Raw genomic sequence first — 27,474 nt, forward strand, 5'->3', positions numbered from 1 at the left:
ATTAAAAACAAGACTATTTTCTGGTGAAAGTAAACATACAGCTCAAATCACAATTTTTAAATTAGGAAATTTGTTGATGGAAATCAGAATATTTGAATAATGAACAGATGTTAAAGGGAAAATTTACCAAAAATTTTCTCCCCTTTAAATTGTTCCCAACGATTCATTTTACCTGCTGGAGTGTATTAAATTGTTTACAAGTAGCTCATTTACCCTTATTTCGGCATTTGAAATAGTTGGTTTAGCCTGTGAAATCCCAACCTATATTGAAAGTTTCTATTCGTAAGTCTAGGCTATTGAAAAGCCTTAGCAAACGCAGCCAGTAGAAGAAATGACACTCCAAGTGGAGTGAAAGATAGTTAAATAATAAAATGTTAATTTTTAAGTGTTCTCTCTGTGGCCCCGATGATTGAAAGGGCTACGAGAGGCTATGTCGAGTAAGTATGTCGGAATATTCCAAGCTCTTGACATAGCGGCATTGCCGAGTGGTGATTACTATACACGCCATTGGTCGGTGATGCCGGCTTAGTCAACATCCAGCATCGCCGACCATAATGGTGATGTATAGTAAATGATTCCTTGAATATTACTGCCATCTGCCTAAACACTAATCCTAATACCCCTAAACTGAAGTACTCCACAATAGCAAACTAAAACAACACTAATAAATATCTAAACCGCCACATACCCACCGCAAGTCACTAACTATTAACCCCCTATACCGCCAGATACCCACCGCAAATCCTAACTATTAACCTCCTATGCTGCCACATACCTACTGCAAGTACTATCTATTAACCCCTATGCCGCCACATACCCCTGCTGCTATTTAACTATTAATCTCTATGCCACCACATACCCACCGCAAGTCCTAACTATTAACCCCTATGCTGCCACATACCCACAGCAAGTCCTAACTATTAACTCCCTATTCCACCATAAACCCACTGCAAGTACTATCTATTAACCCCCTATGCTGCCATAAACCACAAACGCAAACTAAACTAACACCTAACCCCCCTCTAAACCTCTTAAGTTAAAAATATTTTTTAAAAATCTAACTAAAAAAACTAAATAAAAAAAACCCTAAACTGAAAAAAAAGAAATCTAACCCTACTATACCAAAAACTAAAGCCCCCTCTAAACTAACCCCACTAAGGGCTTGTTTCCATTGAGCCGTTACAAATTGAGCCGTAAGCTACCGAAGCGGCCAACAGCTAAAAGTAAATTATGGCTCCATTTTAGTACCAGGTTTCCATTGAAAAAGACTGTCTGCCAGTACTTAAGATGGGGGTGACCAGTGGAGGGTGGGGGGAGAAAAGAGAGCAGTTTGGGAGGGATCAGGGGGTGGGGAGTGTAAGGTAGGAGGTTAATCTCTACACTAAAGCTAACATTAACCTTTTAAGCTACCTAATTAACCCCTTTACTGACAGGAATAATTGAAGTGTGGTGCGCAGCTGCAATTAGCGGCCTTTTCTGAACAAAAGGCACCTCAGAAAAAAACAAACATTTGTGCCATTATTGCACAAGCAGTATGTATATAATTTCTGTTAGAACCCCAAAGTTTGTGAAAAAAGTACCAATTTTTTTAATTTGATAGCATTTGGCGGTGAAATTGTGGCATAAAATATACCAAAATGGGCCTAGATCATTACCTTGGGTTGTCTACTTAAAATACATATATAGATTTGATAGGTAAATAAAAAATAAAAACAAGGCTCCATTTCTGTTTAAATAGAGTGATAGCAAAAATTCTAAAAAAAATGCTCTGGTATTTTGGGCAAGTTTTTGTCTGGAAGTCCCGGTAGTGAAAGGGTTAATAAATGTTATTGTTAGTTGCGATGTGGGGGAATGGAGGTTTAGATGTTAATAACTTTTATTGTTAGTTGCTAAGTGGGGGAATGGCAGTTTAGAGGTTAATACATTTTATTGTTAGTTGCGATGTGGGGGAATGGTGGTTAAAAGGTTAATACATTTATTATAAGTTGTGATGTGGGGGGTGGCGGAAAGAGGGGTTTTGACGTGTCTGGTTTATTTTTTGGAGGCAGGTTAGATTTCAATGGGAAAAAGGTCTCAAAAAGCTCCTTTTTCCTAATTTACACCTAGTTGAGCCGCCGGGTGTATTTTTTGTTAATGTATTGGCAGCCTCCGGCATTGTATTAATGGTTTGCGTGGTCATTGGAAAACTGGTATTATTTAAGGATTAGCGGGTTCTGATACTTTGTATGGGACACAAAAATGTTTTTGGCAGCCGGAGTCTGGTTGCCAAAATTGAGTTATAACGGGCCATTGGAAGCAGTTGGTGAACAATATTGCTTCGGGAGCGCACAAAAAACAAATTACCGCTCAATGGAAATGAGTCCTAGGTTACTAAAAAAAAAGTTACGTTATAAAAAAAAAAAAAAAACTGAGTTACAAAAAAATAATAAACTCCATTATCCAAAATAAAAAATCATTATTCCTAACTCTAAACAACACGACCCATAAAATAACCCCCCCCCCCCCAAAAAAAATAAAAGAAAACCAAAACCCTGGCCTAGATTTAGAGTTTGGCGGTAGCCGTGAAAACCAGCGTTAGAGGCTCCTAACGCTGGTTTTAGGCTACTGCCGGTATTTGGAGTCAGTCAGGAAAGGGTCTAACGCTCACTTTTCAGCCGCGACTTTTCCATACCGCAGATCCCCTTACGTCAATTGCGTATCCTATCTTTTCAATGGGATCTTCCTAACTCCGGTATTTAGAGTCGTGTCTGAAGTGAGCATTAGAAATCTAACGACAAAACTCCGGCCGCAGAAAAAAGTCAGTAGTTAAGAGCTTTCTGGGCTTACGCCGGTTCATAAAGCTCTTAACTACTGTGCTCTAAAGTACACTAACACCCATAAACTACCTATGTACCCCTAAACCGAGGCCCCCCCCACATCGCCGCCACTCGATTAAAATTTTTTAACCCCTAATCTGCCGACCGCCACCTACGTTATACTTATGTACCCCTAATCTGCTGCCCCTAACACCGCCGAAACCTATATTATATTTATTAACCCCTAACCTGCCCCCCACAACGTCGCCGCCAGCTACCTACAATAATTAACCCCTAATCTGCCGACCGCCACCTACGTTCTCCTTATGTACCCCTAATCTGCTGCCCCTAACACCCGCCGACCCCTATATTATATTTATTAACCCCTAATCTGCCCCCCTCAACGTCGCCTCCACCTGCCTACACTTATTGACCCCTAATCTGCCGAGCGGACCGCACCGCTACTATAATAAAGTTATTAACCCCTAATCCGCCTCACTCCCGCCTCAATAACCCTATAATAAATAGTATTAACCCCTAATCTGCCCTCCCTAACATCGCCGACACCTAACTTCAAGTATTAACCCCTAATCTGCCGACTGGAGCTCACCGCTATTCTAATAAATGTATTAACCCCTAAAGCTAAGTCTATCCCTAACACTAACACCCCCTTAAGTTAAATATAATTTAAATCTAACGAAATAAATTAACTCTTATTAAATAAATTATTCCTATTTAAAGCTAAATACTTACCTGTAAAATAAACCCTAATATAGCTACAATATAAATTATAATCATATTATAGCTATTTTAGGATTTATATTTATTTTACAGGTAACTTTGTATTTATTTTAACCAGGTACAATAGCTATTAAATAGTTAAGAACTATTTAATAGCTAAAATAGTTAAAATAATTACAAAATTACCTGTAAAATAAATCCTAACCTAAGTTACAATTAAACCTAACACTACACTATCAATAAATTAATTAAATAAAATACCTACAATTATCTACAATTAAACCTAACACTACACTATACAATTCCTACAAATAAATACAATTAAATAAACTAACTAAAGTACAAAAAATAAAAAAGAACTAAGCTACAAAAAATAAAAAAATATTTTCAAACATTAGAAAAAAATTACAACTAATTACACCTACTCTAAGCCCCCTAATAAAATAACAAAGCCCCCCAAAATACAAAAATGCCCTACCCTATTCTAAATTACAAAAGTTCAAAGCTCTTTTACCTTACCAGCCCTGAACAGGGCCCTTTGCGGGGCATGCCCCAAGAAATTCAGCTCTTTTGCCTGTAAAAAAACACATACAATACCCCCCCCAACATTACAATCCACCACCCACATACCCCTAATGTAACCCAAACCCCCCTTAAATAAACCTAACACTAAGCCCCTGAAGATCTTCCTACCTTATCTTCACCTCGCCGGGTATCACACCAATCGGTCCTGGCTCCAAAATCTCCATCCAACCCAAACGGGGGCTAGACATCCATCATCCGACGGCTGAAGAAGTCCAGAAGAGGGTCCAAAGTCTTCATCCTATCTGGGAAGAAGAGTAGATCCGGACCGGCAACCATCTTCTTCCAAGCAGCATCTTCTATCTTCATCCGATGAGGACCGGCTCCATTGTGAAGACCTCCAGCGCGGACCCATCTTCTTCCGACGACGTCCAACTGATGAATGACGGTTCCTTTAAGGGACGTCATCCAAGATGGCGTCCCTCGAATTCCGATTGGCTGATAGGATTCTATCAGCCAATCGGAATTAAGGTAGGAAAATTCTGATTGGCTGATGGAATCAGCCAATCAGAATCAAGTTCAATCCGATTGGCTGATCCGATCAGCCAATCAGATTGAGCTCGCATTCTATTGGCTGTTCCGATCAGCCAATAGAATGCGAGCTCAATCTGAATTGGCTGATCGGATCAGCCAATCGGATTGAACTTGATTCTGATTGGCTGATTCCATCAACCAATGAGAATTTTCCTACCTTAATTCCGATTGGCTGATAGAATCCTATCAGCCAATCGGAATTCGAGGGACGCCATCTTGGATGACGTCCCTTAAAGGAACCGTCATTCTTCAGTTGGACGTCGTCGGAAGAAGATGGGTCCGCGCTGGAGGTCTTCACGATGGAGCCGGTCCTCATCGGATGACGATAGAAGATGCCGCTTGGAAGAAGATGGTTGCCGGTCCGGATCTACTCTTCTTCCCGAATAGGATGAAGACTTTGGACCCTCTTCTGGACTTCTTCAGCCGTCGGATGATGGATGTCTAGCCCCCGCTTGGGTTGGATGAAGATTTTGGAGCCAGGACCGATCGGTGTGATACCCGGCGAGGTGAAGATAAGGTAGGAAGATCTTCAGGGGCTTAGTGTTAGGTTTATTTAAGGGGGGTTTGGGTTAGATTAGGGGTATGTGGGTGGTCGGTTGTAATGTTGGGGGGGGTATTGTATGTGTTTTTTTACAGGCAAAAGAGCTGAATTTCTTGGGGCATGCCCCACAAAGGGCCCTGTTCAGGGCTGGTAAGGTAAAAGAGCTTTGAACTTTTGTAATTTAGAATAGGGGTAGGGCATTTTTTATTTTGGGGGGCTTTGTTATTTTATTAGGGGGCTTAGAGTAGGTGTAATTAGTTTAAAATTGTTGTAATATTTTTCTAATGTTTGTAAATATTTTTTTATTTTTTTGTAACTTAGTTCTTTTTTATTTTTTTGTACTTTAGTTAGTTTATTTAATTGTATTTATTTGTAGATAACAGAATTTATGCTTACCTGATAAATTGCTTTCCTCCAACGGTGTGTCCGGTCCACGGCGTCATCCATAACTTGTGGGAATATTCTCTTCCCCAACAGGAAATGGCAAAGAGCACAGCAAAAGCTGTCCATATAGTCCCTCCTAGGCTCCGCCCACCCCAGTCATTCGACCGACGGACAGGAGAAAAAAACAGGAGAAACCATAAGGTGCCGTGGTGACTGTAGTTAAAGAAAGAAAATCATCAAACCTGATTAAAAAACCAGGGCGGGCCGTGGACCGGACACACCGTTGTAGAAAGAAATTTATCTGGTAAGCATAAATTCTGTTTTCTCCAACATTGGTGTGTCCGGGTCCACGGCGTCATCCATAACTTGTGGGAACCAATACCAAAGCTTTAGGGACACGGATGAAGGGAGGGAGCCAATCAGGTTACCTAAACAGAAGGCACCACGGCTTGCAAAACCTTTCTCCCAAAAATAGCCTCCGAAGAAGCAAAAGTATCAAATTTGTAGAATTTGGCAAAAGTGTGCAGGGAAGACCAAGTCGCTGCCTTACATATCTGATCAACAGAAGCCTCGTTCTTGAAGGCCCATGTGGAAGCCACAGCCCTAGTAGAGTGAGCTGTGATGCGTTCAGGAGGCTGCCGTCCGGCAGTCTCGTAAGCCAATCGGATGATGCTTTTCAGCCAAAAGGAAAGAGAGGTAGCAGTAGGGGGTATACGATACCAAATGAAGCCTTCTAGGAACCTTTTCAAATACTTTCAGACCCACACACATGCAGCTGCATGTCCTGCTCTGAAAAGAAACTGCGCAGTAATGGCACGAAAATGAGGCCCAGCCTACTACAAGGAAGGCCCTTCCTGACTGAAAAGGTGTCTAAACCAGTGCCTGACGTTCCCCAAATTTTATAAGTGTGAATATCAACATCAATCTTTATAAAAAGCCCAAATAAAGCAATCGGTCTTGCCCATAAAAATGTCTACCAGTTTTATAGCCCACATTAAGCCCTTTATTCTGTTTGTCTTAGACTAAGAAAATGGCTTACCGGTCCCCATGAGGGGAAATGACAGCCTTCCAGCATTACACAGTCTTGTTAGAAAAATGGCTAGTCATACCTTAAGCAGAAAAGTCTGCTAACTGTTTCCCCCAACTGAAGTTATTTCATCTCAACAGTCCTATGTGGAAACAGCAAACGATTTTAGTTACTGCTGCTAAAATCATATTCCTCTCACAAACAGAACTCTTCATCTTTTTCTGTTTCAGAGTAAATAGTACATACCAGCACTATTTTAAAATAACAAACTCTTGATAGTAGAATAAAAAACTACAACTAATCACCACATACTCTTCACCATCTCCGTGGAGATGTTGCCTGTGCAACGGCAAAGAGAATGACTGGGGTGGGCGGAGCCTAGGAGGGACTATATGGACAGCTTTTGCTGTGCTCTTTGCCATTTCCTGTTGGGGAAGAGAATATTCCCACAAGTTATGGTTGACGCCGTGGACCGGACACACCAATGTTGGAGAAATTGTATTTAATTCATTTATTGATAGTGTAGTGTTAGGTTTAATTGTAGATAATTGTAGGTATTGTATTTAATTAATTTATTGATAGTCTAGTCTTAGGTTTAATTGTAACTTAGGTTAGGATTTATTTTACAGGTAATTTTATAATTATTTTAACTAGTTTAGCTATTAAATAGTTCTTAACTATTTAATAGCTATTGTACCTGGTTAAAATAAATACAAAGTTACCTGTAAAATAAATATAAATCCTAAAATAGCTATAATATAATTATAATTTATATTGTAGCTATATTAGGATTTATTTTACAGGTAAGTATTTAGCTTTAAATAGGAATAATTTATTTAATAAGAGTTAATTTATTTCGTTAGATTTAAATTATATTTAACTTAGGGGGGTGTTAGTGTTAGGGTTAGACTTAGCTTTAGGGGTTAATACATATATTAGAATAGCGGTGAGCTCCAGTCGGCAGATTAGGGGTTAATGTTTGAAGTTAGGTGTCGGCGATGTTAGGGAGGGCAGATTAGGGGTTAATACAATTTATTATAGGGTTAGTGAGGCGGATTAGGGGTTAATAACTTTATTATAATAGCGGCGCGGTCCGCTCGGCAGATTAGGGGTTAATAAGTGTAGGCAGGTGGAGGCGACGTTGTGGGGGGCAGATTAGGGGTTAATAAATATAATATAGGGGTCGGCGGTGTTAAGGGCAGCAGATTAGGGGTACATAGGGATAATGTAAGTAGCGACGGTTTACGGAGAGGCAGATTAGGGGTTAATAATAATATGCAGGGGTCAGCAATAGCGGGGGCGGCAGAATAGGGGTTAATAAGTGTAAGGTTAGGGGTGTTTAGACTCGGGGTACATGTTAGAGTGTTAGGTGCAGACGTAGGAAGTGTTTCCCCATAGGAAACAATGGGGCTGCGTTAGGAGCTGAACGCAGCTTTTTTGCAGGTGTTAGGTTTTTTTTTTCAGCTCAAACAGCCCCATTGTTTTCTATGGGGGGAATCGCGCACAAGCACGTTTTTGAAGCTGGCCGCGTCCGTAAGCAACTCTGGTATCGAGAGTTGCAGTGGCGTTAAATATGCCTGTACGCTCCCTTTTTGGAGCCTAACGCAGCCATTCTGTGAACTCTCAATACCAGAGGTATTTAAAAGGTGCGGCCAGAAAAAAGCCAGCGCTAGCTACGCGGGTCGTTACCGACAAAACTCTAAATCTAGGCCCCTAACTCTAACATAAATTACAATAGCCTTTAAAAGGGCCTTTTGTAGGGCATCGCTCTAAAGTGATCAAAGCTCTTTTGCATAAAAAATAAAAAACTTAAAACACTCCCCACCTACATTAAAGTAACCCCTGCACTCTTCAAAATAGCAAAATCAACCTGTAAAAAAAACTAAGAAATACAATTCAAAATAACAAACGTTATTCTTAAAAATAAAAACCCACCACAAAAAAATCCTATCTAACCCCAAAAATGTTACTCACTCGCAGAAGTCCCATGCTGCGAGGAAGGACCCCCGGTGCCTGAACCTTAGATGAAGATGGGCCCATCATTGGTTCAAGAGGAGCCGGAGTCCCCATCAATTGTGAGTAACACTTTTGAGGTTAGTTAGGGTTTTTTGTGGGTGGGTTTTTATTTTTAAGAATAGGCTTTGCTATTTTTTTATTTTATTTTTGTAAGCTAGGTTTTTACAGTTTTTGTTATTTTGGGGGGTGGGGGGTTACTTAATGTAGGTGGGGTTTCTTTAAGTTTTTTTTATTTTTAATGCAAAAGAGCTTTGATCACTTTTAGGGCAATTCCCTACAAAAAGGCCCTTCTAAACTTTAGTTGTTTTTTTTGTTATTTTGGGGGGGGGGGGGTTATTTTATGGGGCATGTAGTTTATTGTTAGGTTTAATTATTTTTTTGGATAATGTCTTTTTTTTAGTAACAGCTCTTTTTTAACTTAGTGGGGTTAGTTTGGAGAGGGGGTTAGTTTATTTTTTGCATTGGGAAGTGACGGTTTAGGCGTTGATCTCCTAACCACCCCCCATTCCTGTATGGGGGTTGATTGGGTGATTATTGTTAGTTATTATTTTGTAGGTTTTAATCTCCTAACCACCCCCATACCAGTATGGGGGTTGATTTGGTGATTATTGATGGTTACCATTTATTAAGCCTTAATCAATTAACCACCCCTCATAACTGTATGGGGTTGATTAGGCGATTAGGTTAGGGAAGCTTAGGGGTTAATAGTGCATTTATCTACAATTTTTAATGCAACTGTATTTTATAACATAAATATCTATTTTTAAAATATATTTTTATTTACAATAATAAATGCATCAAGCAAGAATATCTACATTTGAATTTATATATCCAATACTTAAACTAATATTCATTATACATGACCATGCATTTTATTTAATAGATTGTAGATATAATGTAGTCAGTTATGCATGTATATTGCATGATAGTTTAACCCCTTAATGACCGGACCATTTTTCAATTTTCTTACCCTTAATGACAATGGCTATTTTTTACATTTTCTGCAGTGTTTGTGTTTAGCTGTAATTTCCCTCTTACTCATTTACTGTACCCACACATATTATATACAGTTTTTCTCGCCATTAAATGGACTTTCTAAAGATATCATTATTTTCATCATATCTTATAATTTACTAAAAAAAAAAAAAAAATATGAGGAAAAAATGGAAAAAAACACACTTTTTCTAACTTTGACCCCCAAAATATGTTACACATCTACAATCACCAAAAAACACCCATGCTAAATAGTTTCTAAATTTTGTCCTGAGTTTAGAAATACCCAATGTTTACACGTTCTTTGCTTTCTTTGCAATTTATGGGGCAATAAATACAAGTAGCACTTTGCTATTTCCAACCACTTTTTTTCAAAATTAGCGCTAGTTACATTGGAACCCTGATATCTGTCAGGAATACCTGAATATCCTTTGACATGTATATATTTTTTTAGAAGACATCCCAAAGTATTGGAACTAGGCCCATTTATGGTATATTCTATGCCACCCATTTCACCGCCAAAAGCGATCAAAAAAAAAAAAAAAGTTCACTTTTTCACAACATTTGTCACAAACTTTAGGTTTCCCACTGAAATTATTTACAAACAGCTTCTGCAATTATGGCACAAATGGTTGTAAATGCTTCTCTGGATCCCCTTTTTTTCAGAAATAGCAGACTTATATGCTTTGGGGGTTGCTTTTTGGTAATTAGAATGCCGCTAAATGCTGCTCGCGCACCACACGTGTTTTATTCCCCAGGAGTGAAAGGGGTTAATTAGGGAGCTTGTAGGGTTAATTTTAGCTTTTAGTGTAGTGTAGTAGACAACCCCAAGTATTGATCTAGGCCCATTTTGCTATATTTTATGCCACCATTTCACCGCCAAATGCGAGCAAATAAAAAAAAAAAAACTTACATTTTTCACAATTTTAGGTTTCTCACTGAAATTATTTACAAACAGCTTTGTGCTATTATGGCAAAAATTGTTGTAAAAGCTTCTCTGGGGATCCCCTTTGTTCAGAAATAGCAGACTTATATGGCTTTGGCGTCGCTTTTTGGTAATTAGGAAGGCCGCTAAATGCTGGCTGCGGCAACACACGTTAATTATGCCAGCAGTGAAGGGGTTAAATTAGGTAGCTTGTAGGGAGCTTGCAGGTTAATTTTAGAGATCAGCCTCCCACCTGACACATCCACCCCCTGATCCCTCCCAAACAGCTCTCTTCCCTCCCCCACCCCACAATTGTTCCCGCCATCTTAAGTACCTGGCAGAAAGTCTGCCAGTACTAAATAAAAAGAGTTTTTTTTTTTTTTAAATAAAAATAATAAAATATTTTAGCTGTGATGGACCCCTGCCTTAGCCCCAACCTCCCTGATCCCCCCTCCAGCTCTCTAAACCCTCTCCCCTACCTAATTACCGCCATCTTGGGTACTGGCAGCTGTCTGCCAGTACCCAGTTTGGCCCACAAAAACCCCCCAAAAAGTATTTTTATTTTATTTTTTACCTTAAAAACTATTTCTGTAGTGTAGCAGCCCCCCACAATACCCCCACCCCCACCCCCTCCCAGATCCTTTTATATTTAAAAAAAAAAATTCCCTTTTTTTCTCCCCTTTCTGCCCTCATTCATTGGTGTCAGTGTGGCTAATGGTGCACGTGCACACGCACACGCACTGTGCAACGCGCGCACCCGTGCACACGCATATGCACGCTCACGTGCACACTCACCCCCCTCGTGCACGCGCTTCGTGCACGTGCGCGGCACCCTCACACCCCGGCGGACACTGTCACCATCGCTACCGGTGCAGAGAGGGCCACAGAGTTAATATTATTTTAATATAAACAATATATTTTCAAATATATATTTATTTTTAAATAATAGCAAGCAACCATCTACATACCTTTTAAGGATATCTCCCAATACTTTAAATACATCTACATTGTATATGAAATGCATATTTTGTCATGGAGATGAGGTAAACGCCGGAGAACCGGCAAAATGTCTCTGGCCTATTCAGGCTCCTGGAACTCAGCGCCAGACCGGAATTGATCCCGGTCTGCCGCTACTTAAAAGGGGTGTCAATCGAGTAGGGTGCAAGAGATCAAGTATGTCTTTTAGTATATTGTCTGCAATATGATGAGGCACCTGGGGTTACAACTTGTTTTGGGGTGCTACCTTCTGGGAGGAATGGGGTACCATATTTTAAGTGTCCCCCATTTTCCCAGAAGGTAGCACCCCGAAACAAGTGGTATCCCTAGGTGCCTCATCAAATTGCTGACAAATTGCTCAAATCTAGTCCGGCACTGAGTTCTAGGAGGCCGGATAGGCCAGGAGAGGTTTTGTCGGTCTTCTAGTGGTTGGGCCTGCCGCCAGCGGTCCTGTGCTCAATTCCAGTCCGGCACTGAGTTCCAGGAGGCCAGATAGGCTGGAGAGGTTTCGGTGGTCCTACGGCAGTTGGCCACTGACATTTTAGCGCATCTCTGTGACACATTATTTTAAAATTATTGATAACTTTAGAGACATAGCTTCATAGTTATAATAAGGAGGTTTATTACTTAAAAGTATAGTTTTTTATAGTTAGTTATTTATGACAGTAGACAGTTAGTATGAGCGTTACAGGGGAGTGTTGTTTAGACATTGTGTCTGTGTAGGCGGTATTCGGAGTTCGGAGCACGGGGGAGGATAGCTTAAGTGTGATGTAGTTATAGGCATTGTGGGGGAGTTTGTGAGGTGTGGTTGTGGGAGTAGCAAAGTAGCTAGTGCTAGTAGCAAAGTGCAGGTTGCAAGGAGGGTAGCAGCCATGAGCTAGTTAGAGTAGGTGTTGTAAAAATTAGGTCCCCACGGCAATATTTAAAGTGTGCCTACACTGAAACTATTTTAGTTTCGGTTAGCACACTGTTTGCAACGTGTATGCACACTTCAAATAGGGGCATTAATATGCTGACGAGCAGCGAAGTTGTCGATGTGGTGGTGACGTCACACTCTCCATTGACTTCTATGGTGAGAGACATTGCCGCTTGCTGGCAAAGCTTGGACACGCCCCTTTTTTTAGAATATTCAGACTTTAATTATAAAAAGCCGTCTCCCAACCTAGTGCAGCAAAAAAAACGACTGACCACAAAATGATATGAAATTGTTAATTATGCAGGTAAATTAGCAACAGTGCTGCCATTACAAATGGTGGGTTATGGAGTATTAAACTAAAGGTGCCCGAACTAAATACTAGCATTATGCAATAGTGATAAAGCTGGTGCATAATTAAATGCTGTCACTAAAAAGATATAGCTACTCCAAAGGGCCAAATTTTCTAAAGTTCTCAGCTCAGGCAAGATTGTCAAGTGCAAAACAGAACTATATGAGATGAGAGTTTTGTTACATTTACACTATGGGGCCGATTTAACAAGCTGTCAATCCGCACCCAATGCAGCTGGTTTCCACGCGCGAGCCTTCAGGCTCGCCGGGAAACAGCAGTTAAGAAGCAGCAGTCTGGCTTCTTAACTCGTCCGCTGCCATCTGAGGCTGCGGACATCAATCCACCCGATCATATAAGATCGGGTTGATTGACACAATTGGCTGTGAATATGGCAAGGGGGCGACATTGCACCAAGCAATTCACCAAGACTGCTTGGTGCAATGTTAAATGCCGACAGCATATGCTGTCGGCATTCAGTGATGTCTGTTGGACATGATCAGCTAAGCGGTATCATGACGGACAGACACTTAATATATTGGCCCCTTTGTCTTTACTATGCATTTTAATTTACCTTTACAATTTAAATGATGCAGTCAACCTTGAAAAGATTGCTGCTTATGTCACATAAACACTTATTAAGCTTCTATATTTAAAAAAAAAAAAAAAAAAACAGCACCTTTTTTTCATGCATTATTTAGGTCCTGTATTTGCAAAAAAACTTTTTTCATTCATTAATGGTTAATATTTTCAAGTGCGCTTCAGTGGGAACTTAGCACCATTTAGTGACTGAGGTGTTGTCATGGTAACACTACCACCATGAGTGATGTTAATAATAGCAACTCTGTCACAGCCAGACCACTTCTAGGCAGTCCCATGATATGGTTCAGTGGGTGCGAAGGGTTAAAGGGACAGTAAAATAAAAATAAAAAACTCTAATGTCTCAGATAGAGCATGCAAATCTAAAAACTTTCAAATTTTCCTAACTTTGCATTTTCTTGAAGAGTAGACTCAGGAGTAGTAGTAGCACTAATATGAGGCTAGCTGAACATATATTGAGAGCCAATGACAAGAGGCACATATGTATAACAATCCAGTGCTAGCAAGCGCCCAGCAGTGGCACTACTACTCCCTGAGCCTACCTTAATATGCTCAATAAGGATACCAAGAGAAAAAAGAGTAAATATTAATAATCAAAGTAAATTGGAAAGTTGTTTAAAACCGCGCTTTTGACTTTAAAATCTTTCTAGCCTGACCTAAATTTGGAAAATTGTAAAACTTGCCCTTTAATGACACCCACACTGATATACCTTTATTGCCTGCCATCACAAGGGTACTTGAAATGGGTACGGCGCAAACAGTTTTTCGCTAGTGCAATCGCGATTTCAAAGTACACATACACCCATAAATAAACTATTAACCCCTAAACCGCCACATTGCAAATGTCCTAAATAAACTGTTAACCCCTAAACTGCCATCCCCCCATAGCACAGCACTTAAATAAACTGTTATCCACCTTCATCACTGGTCCATCTTCTTCTTTCTTCATCCCGGCGGAGGTCCATATTCTAACTTCAGTGTCAGCGGCGAGGTCAGTGGCGATGGTGGCAGCGATGTCCGTTATCCTCTTCCGATCTTCAACATGGAGGTTCTCTTTATGCGGCCTTCTGCCGCACACTGAATAGTGAATGCAAGTTACACCTTTTATATAGGGGTACCCTTGCATTTCTATTGGCTGGTTTGAATCTTCAAATTCAAATCAGCCAATAGAATGAAAGGAAAAAGCTTTCATTCTATTGGCTGATTTGAATATTGAATATTCAAATCAGCCAATAGAAATGTCAGGGTACCTAACCTTGCCCCGCCGATGCTAAAGTTAGAAGACTGATCTCCGCCGGGATGAAGATGTAAGAAGATGGACCTGCGATGAAGATGGAGCACCCCCGGGATGAAGGTGGAGCACCGCCCATCATCATCGGTGAGTACCAACTTTGGGGTTAGTGTTAGGTTTTTTTTATATTTTGGGAAGCAAAAGAGCTGAATGCCCATCCAAATGCCCTTTTTTGGGGCAATGGGTAATTTAGTTTTTTTATGTTAGATTTTTTATATTTTGGGGGTTTGGGGGTTGAGAGGTTGTAATGTTAGGGGGTTAGTGTTTTCTTTTATTTTTATAAATATTTTTTTATTGAGGTTATTCAGAAATACAAGGTAAATGAAAATAAAATATTGCATACATGTTTCAGAAAGATGAATACAAATACATTCAGGGGCATGCAAAGCTTAATTTGATGCAATCTAAATCAACATGTGAAACAATATTTGTAACCTTGGGATTTCTATATTTGGTACACCTTCTGTTTGCAAAGTGTTGAGTCACTCTTGGGCCCCTCTATTTCTATGACTAGAATTATTAGAAGGTTAAAAAGGAAAAGAAAAGGGACCTCTTTTGGGTCTTCGTACATTGCAGTATGAGAATATATATAACCAAACTAGAAATGGTATATTTACAAATATTCAAATTAAGTCGCTATTGATTAACTGAGGAATCCACAATAGGCAGTAATATGCAGATATTAGTACAAGAAAGTTATATACAGAGGTGGAGTTAGCCTACTGAGGTGCTAGTACAACCTTCACAGAGAAATTCGAAGGGGGCCGTCCATATACTGATATCAAGTGGTATGCATGGGATATCAAGATCGTGTCGTTCAACTTTCTCTGGTATCTAGGAGCAAGAGAATAAAGAATGCTAGTAGGAGAGGGAAGCTGTTTGAGAGCGTTCTAAACAATTATTCATGTAAGCTGGTCAAGCCTCCATGGGACTCAATCATTGTATTTCGTGCACAATGGGGGGTAGTTATCAAGCCGTCAACCTCAAATACGCTGGAATTCCGCAGCGTATTTGTGGTGAGGCTGATTCGCCTTAGTTATCAAAGGCTAGAGACCGGCAAAAGTAGAATTTTGTGACGTAAACTTCGATCCGCCGGACTCAGTCCGACACAGATCGATTCTTACGTCACTCCAGATGTTCCGCACACAAGTGCGGCACTATCTGACTACTTTTGCTAGTTATCAAAAAACTAGCAGGTACGCTTTGCACTTTTACGGCCCAGCGTACCTGGTTTTCAAACCGCCACCCTGGAGGCGGCGGATCCCATAGGAATCAGTGGGAGTCTGACCATAGCGAAAGTACAAGTTCGCTGCTGCCAGACATCCCATTGATTCCTATGGGAGCTGTCTACACCTAACACCCTAACATGTACCCCGAGTCTAAACACCTCTAATCTGTCCCCCCCTACACCGCCGCAACTAAATAAAATGATTAACCCCTAAACCGCCGCTCATGGAGTCCACCGCAAGCTACTCTATACATATTAACCCCTAAACCGCCGCTCCCGGGGCCCACCGCCACCTACATGATACCTAGTAACCCCTTATCCTGCCCCCCTATACCGCCGCCCTCTATAAAGTTATTAACCCCTATCCTGCCGATCCCGCACCTCGCCGTGAATAAATAAATAGTTTAACCCCTAAACCGCCGCTCCCTGACCCTGCCGCAACCTATATTAAATTTATTAACCCCTAATCTGCCCCCCCTACACCGTCGCCACCTATAATACATTTATTAACCCCTATCCTGCCCCCCACTACACCGCCGCCACTGTAATAAATTTATTAACCCCTAAACCTAAGTCTAACACTAACTCTAACACCCCCCTAACTTAAATATTAATTAAATAAATCTAAATCATATTTCTATTATGAACTAAATTAATCCTATTTAAAACTAAATACTTACCTTTAAAATAAACCCTAATATAGCTGATCGGAACAGCCAATAGAATGCAAGCTCAATCTGATTGGCTGACTGGATCAGCCAATCGGATTGAACTTTAATCTGATTGGCTGATTCAATCAGCCAATCAGATTTTTCCTACCTTAATTCCGATTGGCTGATAGAATCCTATCAGCCAATCGGAATTGAAGGGATGCCATCTTGGATGACGTCCCTTAAAGGAGCCTTCATTCGTCGGTAGTCCGTCGGGAAAGAAGGATGTTGCGTGTCGGCGGGATGAAGATTCAAGACCCGGCTTCGAAGATGACCTCGCCAGGATAGAAGACTTCTTTAGCGCCTCTTGGAAGATGACATCGCCCGGATGGAAGATTTCTTCAGCGCCACTTGGAGGATCACTTCATCGGATGTAAGATTTCTTCAGCGCCCCTTGGATGATCACTTCTGCCGGTCCAGATGTCCTCTTCAGTTCCATTGGTGGCTCGGCTGAGTGAAGACGACTAAAGGTAGGATGATCTTCAGGGGATTAGTGTTAGGTTATTTTAAGGGGGGTTTGGGTTAGATTAGGGGTATGTGGGTGGTGGGTTTTAATGTTGGGGGGGTTGTATTTTTCTTTTACAGGCAAAAGAGCAGAATTCTTTGGGGCATGCCCCCACAAAAGGCCCTTTTAAGGGCTGGTAAGGTAAAAGAGCTTTGAACTTTTTTAATGTAGAATAGGGTAGGGCATTTTTTTATTTTGGGGGGGGTTTGTTATTTTATTAGGGGGCTTAGATTAGGTGTAAGTAGCTTAAAATTGTTGTAATATTTTTTAAATGTTTGTAACTTATTTTTTTTTTTTTTGTACTTTAGTTAGTTTATTTAATTGTATTTAATTGTAGTTATTTGTAGTTAATTTATTTTATTTATTTAATTTATTTAATGATAGTGTAGTGTTAGGTTTAATTGTAACTTAGGTTAGGATTTATTTTACAGGTAATTTTGTATTTCTTTTAGCTAGGTACTTATTAAATAGTTAATAACTATTTAATAACTATTCTAACTAGCTAAAATAAATACAAAGTTACCTGTAAAATAAATATAAATCCTAAGATAGCTACAATGTAATTATTAATTACATTGTAGCTATCTTAGGGTTTATTTTACAGGTAAGTATTTAAATAGTTAGTTTTAAATAGGAATAATTTATTAAAGTATAGTGTAGTGTTAGGTGTAATTGTAACTTAGGTTAGTTTTTAGTTTACAGGTACATTTCTATTTATTTTAGCTAGGTAAGCTATGAAATAGTTAATAACTATTTAATAGCTATTGTACCTAGTTAAAATAAATTGAAAGGTACCTGTAAAATAAAAATAAATCCTAAGATAGCTACAATATAATTATTATTTATATTGTAGCTATATTAGGGTTTATTTTATAGGTAAGTATTTAGTTTTAAATAGGATTAACTTAGTTAATAATAGAAATATTATTAAGATTTATTTAATTAATATTTAAGTTAGGGGGGTGTTAGGGTTAGTGTTAGACTTAGGTTTAGGGGTTAATAATTTTATTACAGTGGCGGCGGTGTAGTGGGGGGCAGGATAGGGGTTAATAAATTTATTATAAGTGGCGACGGTGTAGGGGGGGGCAGGATAGGGGTTAATAAATTTAATATAGGTTGCGGCGGGTTCAGGAAACGGCGGTTTAGGGGTTAAACTATTTATTTATTTGCGGCGAGGTGCGGGATCAGCAGGATAGGGGTTAATAACTTTATTATAGAGGGCGACGGTATAGGGGGGGCAGGATAGGGGTTACTAGGTATAATGTAGGTGGCAGCGGTGTCTGGGAGCGGCGGTTTAGGGGTTAATACATTTATAAGACTTGCGGCGGGGTCTAGGAGCGGCGGTTTAGGGTTTAGTAACTTTATTTAGTTGCAGGGGGCTCCGGGGGCGCCGGTATAGGGGTAGAACAGTGTAGTTTAGTGTGAGTGCTTAGTGACAGGCTAGCAAGAAAGCTGTCAAACAGCCGAAGAGCAGCGAGATCGGATGAGTGATAACTCTCACAGTCCGCTGCTCATCGCCCTGCGGCTTTTTGACAGCTTTACTTGATAACTTAGGAGAATTTTTTCAGGTCCGCGGCGGCGATGTGAGGCAAGCTTAGGCGGGCGTATTGGGCCGGCGAAGGCAGGAAAGTTGACACGTTGATAACTACCCCCCTATGTCTTAGAGAATTCATGAACCTGCATACACATTAGTAAGTAAGCTAGAACAAATAATGCTGAGGGGAAAGGAAGCAGATATCACAATTAAGGAGCTGTTTGGAGCATACTGAAGTCGCCAGCAACATGGTAGTTTATATTATCTAGTGACCTAAGCCTAATAAGCAAACCTATGAATTTAAGGCATAGTTTCTTTATGCTTTATTGTGTTGCTTATGGTTAATATCTTAAACATAGTATACGCCGCTGCTTCGGCCACTAGCAACAGGGCATTACCAAGGAGACCACCCATGTCTACGAGAAAAATGTAAAACAGTGGCTATAAAATTATGAATGTCACCATCTTATTTGAGATTTACAGTATGTTAAAGTGCAGGTCCAGGACAGATAACTTGCTAGTGACAAATAAACTGCAATACTCATTAATGGACAATACCCCCTAGTATTTTAAATGGTTATTACCCCTGCATTATAAGGGACTACTAGCAGTACATAAGATAATCAATTTCTGCAGGGGAGGTGCTTTTAACATGGGTAGCTAATATAGCAAACAGTACACAGTAAAGATGTCCAGTGTCTTTCTCTTCTATTCCTTTTTAGAGAAACCTTACATGAAACCTATAAACAATGGAACTTAGAGAATATTAACTTAAAGGTAAAAATAACTGTTTAAAGTCCTCAGTTGACGATATCTGGTTACCAATATGAAACAGTAGTAAGCTTTAGCAAACTTGCGAAGGATAAACACAACATTAGATATATAGTGAACCCTCAGTTCTTTTGCCAACTCCAAACTTTATATAACATGGAGAGATGAAGTTCTGTCTCACTCGATCAAATAAAACCTTCAGGCTACAAATCATGAGTGGAGCCACACTATCATCACTCACCCCTTCTGACAGTAAATATAAATGCAAAGATGTTACATTTTGCTAAGTTCGATATATTCTCTGTGGTTTTAGCTGGTGGTCCGGTTCTTGCAGACTCTATCAGCGGGAGTATCCTCTGGCATTTCACCTGGCATGTTGAATCCTTGGATGTCTCCTGATCCTCGATCAGTTCTGTGGAAAGAGATCTGTTGGGTGTAACCAGAGAGGTGAAATTGCGGTCTTTGGTATCCCCACCGGCTGCTGCTTGTGTAATAGATGCAGCCTCAGTCTCTTCACAGCTGGGGGTGAAGATTGTTGGTGTCTCCCGTAGCGGGCAGTAAAGCTGCATGCCTCTGTAGATTCAGCCTTTTGAGAGTGAGAGTCTATATTATTAAGCCTCTCTAGAAATATAATTAGGAGCTTTAATGCCTGTATAATAATACAGAGGCCTCCATATCTGCATAGGAGCTGTAGTAGCATGAATATCTGGTTACATACGTCCAAGAATTGGAATAGTATGTACCTCAGTAAAGAGAGTTCTGCAAATGACGATGTAGACAGTGACTTGAGGGATTACACTGCTAGTAATGTAAGAGACGAGTGACGGGGTTGCTCCTGCCGGGTGGGGTCGAAAAGGAAGGCCGTTAACATCTGAAGATTTCTGGATGGCTGAAATGAAAAGCTTCCTTCTAGCGAGTATTACTCTGGTTTGGAACATATGATAGCTAATCTGCATTGGATAGGATATTTTGTGTAGATTGAGTTCTTAGGGTCTGGAAAGGGGAAGCAGTCATAGCGACCTAGGGAAAACAGAATTCGCTGTATATAGGGAGCGCTCACACACAGTCTCCTCGGTATAGAAGTTCTCCATGAAGCGGCAACAATTGAGCGTGGGCGGGGACAAACCCCACAGGTAGATCCGGTGGTTGCACAGGCCTTGCTACCAAGGCGTATTTCCTACTTTTTACGCACAAAATCAAAAGTCAACATTGATCCAGGAATAGTAGTGCACTATGCAGGTTAAACATACCACATCTCACTGATAAAATCCAAAAGCTTTATTTCCGTACTTAAAAACAAAGCGGTCAGCACATTTAAAAATCAACAGGTGAAATGGACAGGTTTACACGCAGACGCGTTTCGTACCAGACACGTTTTGACTCATGCGACCTATAATGGCTGACACCCAAAAGTTCCCAAGGTTAGTGTTTTTTAATGCAAAATAGCTTATCACTTTATAGCAAAGCCCTACAAAAGGCCCTTAAAGAATAAGAATAGGGTTTTTTTATTTTGGGGTTGCTTTTTTTAAAGGGTATTAGAATAGAATTTTTGGGGGGAAATTTCGTTTTTATTTTCTATTACTTTAAAGGGAACAGTCAAGTTCCCAAAAAAAACTTTTATGATTCAAATAGGGCAGGTAATTTTAAACACTTTCCAATTTACTTTATCACACATTTTTCTTTGTTCTATTCGGTATTCTTAGTTGAAAGCTAACCTAGGAGGTTCATATGCTAATTTCTTAGACCTTGAAGGCCGCCTCTAGTCTAAATGCATTTGACAGTTTTTCACCACTAGAGGGTGTTAGTTCATGTGTTTCATACATACATATATATATATATATATATATGATACTATATATATATATATATTAGTATATATATATAAATATAGAACTGAAATAAGGGGGCAGTCTGGATAGGCTTACATGTTTACAGAGGTAAAACATGTATTATTATAACTGTGTTGGTTATGCAAAACTGGGGAATGGGTAACTAAGGGATTATCTACCTTTCAAAACAACAAAAATTCTGGTGTTGACTGTCCCTTTAATGATATCTTCTTTATTTTTTTTGTAAATGGTAGGTTTTTTATTTTTTTGCAAATGACCAGTTTTTTATTTTTTTTATATTAGTTTATTTTATTTTTTTAAAGGTAAGATTAGGTTTTTATTTAATTACATTATATTGCAGTGTTGATCCATTTGGTGCCTCCCATAGGTCCCACTGCTTTCCCCTTATTCCTTATTCTGTATCCTACCCCTTGCACCCTTCCTCAGGTCTTAGCTTCTTTGTTTGTTACAGTTTATCCAGTTCCAATCATAGGATAGTGAACAGAGAAAAGGAATAAAGTATGAACAAATATGCAATCCCTGTCAATTAGGCCCATATTTGTATATATTTATATCTGTATCAACCATGGACATTTCCGATGGGAATAAAAGGTTAGAAGTAATTGTGAATGCAAAAAGAATGAAGTAAATCTATACTATGGTGGCCATTTTTCATTTTTTTTTTCTTGGCCTATTAATGCAGAGAGGAATATGGGTAGCATGATTAGCCTTAATAAAAGTATGAACCTTAAAGGGACACTGAACCCAAAAAAATTCTTTCGTGATTCAGATAGAGCATGCAATTTTAAGAAACTTTCTAATTTACTCCTATTATCAACTTTTCTTCGTTTTCTTGCTATCTTTATATGAAAAAGAAGGAACCTAAGCTTTTTCTTGGTTCAGAACTCTGGACAGCAGTTTTTGATTGGTGGATGAATGTATCCACCAATCAGCAAGGACAACCTAGGTTGTTCACCAAAAATGGGCCGGCATCTAAACTTACATTCTTGCATTTCAAATAAAGATACCAAGAGAATAAAGAACATTTACTATTAGGAGTAAATTAGAAAGTTGCTTAAAATTTCATGCTCTATCTGAATCACAAAAGAAAAAAATTGGGTTCAGTGTCCCTTTAAGGAAATACAATAGGCGGAGTAACAAGCAACTGTGTATGTTCTATAAGGACAAGCAAAGACATGGGTTTATATGAGCCTTAGTACCGCAAATTTGCGGCCTGAAGAGTGTCATGTATAAAGTTCCTAGTGTTTGAATTTAACTAATGCTGTGTAAAGTATGTAAATAGACATTTGTATAAGATTATATTGTTATGGATATGAGGGTGGAGACTGGGGGTGTTACTCCAAGTATGTTTTTAACCAATGAGAGATTAGAGGTGTGTACTTAAGGTCAGATTGGACCTTTGGACTTTAGCTACGATTATGGCTCTTCAGCCGAAATGCGTCAGCAGCAAGTCCGGGAGTACGCTTCCACTCTCTATCCACATCCGCTGTGTAAAAAGAGTTATTTTGACATGTGGATTTTTTTAAATTAAGTTGAATAAAAGTTACTTTTTTACTCCGCTGAGAGTGCTCCTTCATTGGATATTCTAGAGGCTTAAGTTAGGGGGTGTTAGGTTAGGGGGTTTAAATATTAGTTTATAACTTTGCGATGTGGGGGGATGGTGGTTTAGGAGTTAACAGTTTATTTAGATACTTTGTGATGTGGGGTTGGCGTTTTAGGGGTGATTAGGCTAGGCGCTTATGGTAGGGCTTTTTTTCTCCATTGATTTCTAAGGGGGAACACATGCACGTGCAAACTCATTTTAGGATTTTTTGTGCTTTTCGAGTTACCGCTTGCGCAAAATAAGTTTTTTTTTAAACTTGTAATACTAGCGGAACCCGAGAAGCGCAAAAAGCCTAATGTTTTCGATAGCAAATTATTTTTACCGCAGCACATGCAATCTAGCGACTAGCACTAATTGTTTAAAACTCACAATAAATGTTAATAATGTATATAAAAACTAAATACAGCTATAACTATCTCTTCAGTAACCTAATTCAGATATCAGACAAAGACAAAAGTTAATAATTGAATATTTGTTATGAACAAAAAATAGTCACAATGCAAATAAAAAAATAAATTTAAAAAAATTATACATTTTAAAATGTTTTAAAAAATAATGTTCATCCACTCTGTTCTGGTTGCCTCCTAAGTGAATGACAAATATCTGTTTTAGGGTACAAATTAGATAGATTTTGAGGGAATCTCAAATTGCTAGCCCTTCCCCCACCCGATAGGGAGAGGTCGGTAGTAACCTCTTTATTTGGTAAAAAAAAATTACCAAAAATAAAAAAACTTACAGTTATGCTTATTCTAAAACTATAGAACCCTTAAAACCCTCAAAATAGGGGTTAATAGTGTAGAGTGGTAGTTTGCAATGTCGGGGTGTGGCGGTTTAGGGGTTAATAGCATAGCGGGGCAGTGTGCCATGTGGTAGTGTGGGAGTTTAGGGGTTAATCGTGTAGTGGGATACTTTGCAGTGGGCTATGTGGCAGTTTAGGGGTTATTAGAGTAGGTGGCTTATTTAATGCAGGTTAGCGTGTAAGTATGATGGGGGTTTTTCCACTTTTAATGCTCCATTGAAGTCTATGGGGAATAATGTTAAAGCAGTCATAATATTGTAACTTTGTTTTCTTGCGCACGTCGGGTTAGTGCGTGAGCAAACACTTTTCACTTTCAGTCGAAGTCGAGCATAGTTAGCGTATGAGCAGGAGTGATAAATAGCGCTACACTCATAATCTAGCCCTTAAGTAGGCATATCCTTGAAAACAATAGTTGTTGGTTTTAATGAATGAAAACAGCTAAATCAAATAAACAATTTCCCACATTTAATACTCTGCAGTAGGTATAACAAGTCATTTGGAACACATTAAAGGGACAGTTTAGTCCAAAATAAACTTTCATGAGCCAGATAGGGCATGTAATTTTAAACAACTTTTCAGTTATCTTTTATCACCAATTTTGCTTTGTTCTCTTGGTATTCTTAGTTGAAAGCTAAACCTAGGTAGGCTCCTATGTTAATTTCTTAGACCTTCAAGGCCGCCTCTTATCTGAATGCATTTTGATAGTTTTGGCGTGAGTTCATGTGTGCCTTATAGATAACGTGCTCACACACGTGGAGTTACCTAGGAGTCAGCACTGATTGGCCAAAATGCAAGTCTGTCCAAAGAACTGAAATAAGAGGGGCAGTTTGCAGAGGCTTAGATACAAGGTAATCACAGAGGTAAAAATTGTATTAATATAACTGTGTTAGTTATGCAAAACTAGGGAATAGGTAGTAAAGGGATTATCTGTCTTTTACAAAAATAAAAATTCTGGTGTAGATTGTCCCTTAACGGATAAACAAACTTTACTGTACAGTGTCCCTTTAATGACACATTTATGATGCAATGTTTCACTTATTGAATTCACCAAAAGTTAAAGGCCTTGATAAATCTAGGACCCCAAAAAAGTATCGAAATCGCTTTTTTGCACATGGGCAAAGTACACTGATATATACCCCTGTCATATTGGAAGATCTTAAGAAGCAATACCATCAAACAGTTACAAACACTACCTGCTTGATGAATTAAACTTAGAAAATGAATAATAAACACTTTTGCACTAATAAAAAAGTAGCCTAATCAATAACCAAAGACACACGCCCAATAGACTGATAATGCTCCTGCCCCTTAAAAAGACAAACATATCTCTAAGGTTTTGAAGCACAACAGGTTCATTGCACACATTAAACCTGTGATTTAATCAATCATTATTTCTTTGTTTTTAACACCAGCCATTTTTGTGTTGTGCTCAGGAGATGGGGGTTTCATGCTTGACCTGTTAGTCGTCACGTTCCGGCCCCTTCAAAACAAATGTTTACCCTTCTACAAACGACCCAATAACTCCCCATAAAGAATGACACAAGACTCAGGTATTGGTGCAACTTGGTCGCAGCTCCTGTATTCAATAAATAACCTTTTAGAAAAAACGTAAATATCTTAATAAATGACAGTGCAAATAATGCAATAACATTGTTCAAATTCCACATTAAGCGGTGTTAGTTCAATCTAATTGTTTTTTGATATGGCCGTCATTCCACTGGACCCAACCGTGCAAGTGGTTGAGCCCGTCAAAGATAATCAACATCAGTCTCTAAGGAACCCCTTGCCCTTAGAGACCCCAAATAGAATTCCACCCCGTGGGAATGCAATATTCTTCCACACTAACAATTGGCCATAACTTACTGTACCTGCAAGGACTAGCACCCCCGCCATCCAACTGCGACAAACAAAATACACAGAAACCAACAAAAAACAGGGACGGGTGGGAGGGAGATGTTAACAATCCTTTTGTCAATAACAGACTGCTGTCTTTCCCACCCAGACCAGCTTTAGATACCGGCCTCCCAGCTCCACTCCTAACCTTCTCCTAACCAATCAAAGGGCCTCTTCCTCCGTGTGGTCAAAGCGCCTTGCAGCGAGACTTCGCCGCCTCCAGGAGCAACTGGAGGGTATCAATAACAGAGCCTTTCTGTGATTGTGATAACTTTAACACACTGACAATGTTCAGTAATCGTTATCTTTTGAAAAAAGAGTAAGATTCCAATCGACCCCTAAACTTATTACAATATCCAAGTTTGTCTGCTAACATACGTATATTACATATAATCTGGTGTTCATCGGCCAGTCTTACACTTACAGAAAACTGCTCTGGCTAGAAATAAAATACAATAGAATCATTCATTTCTCAGATACTAAATGAAATATGTATATTCTTGATGTTATCTGTCCAGGAACATTGTGTAAATATATATATATATATATATATATATTCCAGAAGTTACAAAGCAAACATTAACCCATTACATTCCTGAGGCTATAACCATCATGATGTTATCATGACATGCTTTAACAGAATTTACCATCAGTTAGAGGAACTGTTGTCATGGTAACACTACCAGCTGTAAATGATGCTAATAATAACAACTCGCTCTTGCATAGCAGTATGGAGTCCCTATAACTTACAAAGAGTTGTCACTACAAATCTGTGGCACTATTGTAATATGCTGGTTAAAAATAACTCATATAAAATGAGAAAAGACAAGACTTGTTAATAATGTCTTTTGTTTGAACTAGTTATTTTAATCTGTCCCTTACTATTTAACTGAAGATAAAAACATAAAGTACATTTCACATTTCAATCACATGAGTTTAAACACAAGACTGGATTAATTGTATTTTATTCTTATTGTGTGAAAAACAACTAATTTTTAAACCACTGTTAACAATATCACCACTTTTAAAGCTGTTGAATTTGGTACCACTTGAGATGTTGCAACGTTTTCATTCCTTCTAAAGCCAAAAGGTTATTTATGTATCTGTCAAAAGATAACACATTTGTTCTAAATAATTTCCTATGTGAAAGGGATTCTAAACCCAAATGTTTTATTTCATAATTCAGATAGAGCATGCAATTTAAGCAACTTTCTAATATAGTCCTATTATCAATTTTTCTTCGTTCTCTTGCTATTTTTATGTAAAGCTTGGGAGCCGGCCCATTTTTGGTTCAGCACCTGGGTAGCGCTTGCTGATCGGTGACTAAAAGTAGCCACCAATAAGCAAGTGCTATATTCAGGGTTCTGATAAAAATGGACCGGCTCTTAAACTTTAAATTCCTGCTTTGCAAATAAATATAGCAAGAGAACGAAGAAAATGTAATAAGAGGGCTAAATTAGAAAGTTGCTTAAAATTGCATGCTCTACATGTGAGCCAGAAGGGGAGGAGGTACACGTGTGCACAGGTGTGCTGTGCTCTAGCTCAGATGGGAAAGAGCTAGTCTCCCTATGCTAACATGCTGCAAGCAATTTCCTAGGAGCAGCATACCATTTACCGGCTGCCGGATTCTTTGCACCATTGGTGCGGCTTGCTGCAATTACCAGTGTCCGTCGGGGCACAGGGATATTGACCGGCTTATGTTCTTGGTGTATGAAGAGGTCTACTTACCAGGGCCTATCTGGGCAAAACTAACAAATGCTAGACAGCTCAAGTAGCTCAAATAAGTTACCGTTTGATTGCCCTTGAGACTGCACCCTCAATATTTTATACCTCTTGGCCTCTACCCTTGACAACGTGGCAGCGTCCACTTGCTACTACTATTGTTACTGCCCTG

The sequence above is a fragment of the Bombina bombina genome, chromosome 1 (assembly GCF_027579735.1).
Source record: "Bombina bombina isolate aBomBom1 chromosome 1, aBomBom1.pri, whole genome shotgun sequence".
NCBI classification, from domain to species: Eukaryota; Metazoa; Chordata; class Amphibia; order Anura; family Bombinatoridae; genus Bombina; species Bombina bombina.